At 31.6% G+C, this 751-nt stretch overlaps 1 pseudogene; it reads left to right on the top strand.

Moving 5' to 3' along the window:
- The first annotated feature begins 442 nt into the window (after positions 1-442).
- LOC138805453 (U6 spliceosomal RNA) lies at positions 443-542 on the top strand (annotated as a pseudogene).
- Positions 543-751: the final 209 nt, after the last annotated feature.

The raw sequence follows: 751 nt of genomic DNA, 5'->3' as shown, positions 1-751 counted from the left end.
GGTTTGTCTGTTCCTACAAGGAAGAAGGGTAAAGGTTCAGGTAGACATTTGTCCCAGCAAGACCTTATTTGGGAAATTTTATGCTGCAGAAGTTTAGAAGTAGCTCTCAAGCAAGGCTTACTTTGAATCCATTAGCTCTACAAAGCTAACTCAGTTGATAAATAAGTACTTGAAAAGCCATCACCTTTGGACTTAGCTTTAAAGGCTTCAAAGTATGATCAAATTTAAAATGAAAACGACAAAATAGTCATTGACAAAAAAATTGTAAATATGAGCAATCGGCCAAATGATATAAGCTTTTCCACTATACACAGAATTTTAGAGAAATAAGATCAATCACATTTTAAGGAACAATAAGTGTTCCTTGTTACAAATAGGCAACCATGGATATATGCCTGTGTAAAGATTGCATCATTAAGTACTTAAATTTATAGGGTACTTCATGCTTCAGCAGCAGGTCTACCCAAATTACAATAATACAGAGATTAACATGGCACTTGCACAAGGAGTATATGAAAATTTGTGAAGTATTCTATGTTTTTCATTCTTCTGATGCAAGAAATATAAAAACAGTTATTAAAAAGTTGATTACAAAAATACAAGTGTAACAATACATGTAATTCATAGAATTAAAGGTTAGTTTGACATCAGTGTATTAAATCTTCACCTTAGAAAGGCCTTTACATAGCATAACCTTTACAAAACTGAAATTACATAACATTGTCATGTTATCCCAAAGAAATAAAATAAT

Source organism: Dipodomys merriami, unplaced genomic scaffold (genome assembly GCF_024711535.1).
Source record: "Dipodomys merriami isolate MVZ:Mamm:240054 unplaced genomic scaffold, mDipMer1.0.p SCAF_393, whole genome shotgun sequence".
In the NCBI taxonomy this organism is placed as follows: Eukaryota; Metazoa; Chordata; class Mammalia; order Rodentia; family Heteromyidae; genus Dipodomys; species Dipodomys merriami.
Note: the sequence above shows the minus strand (reverse complement) of the source record. Positions and strands in the feature narration are given on the sequence as shown.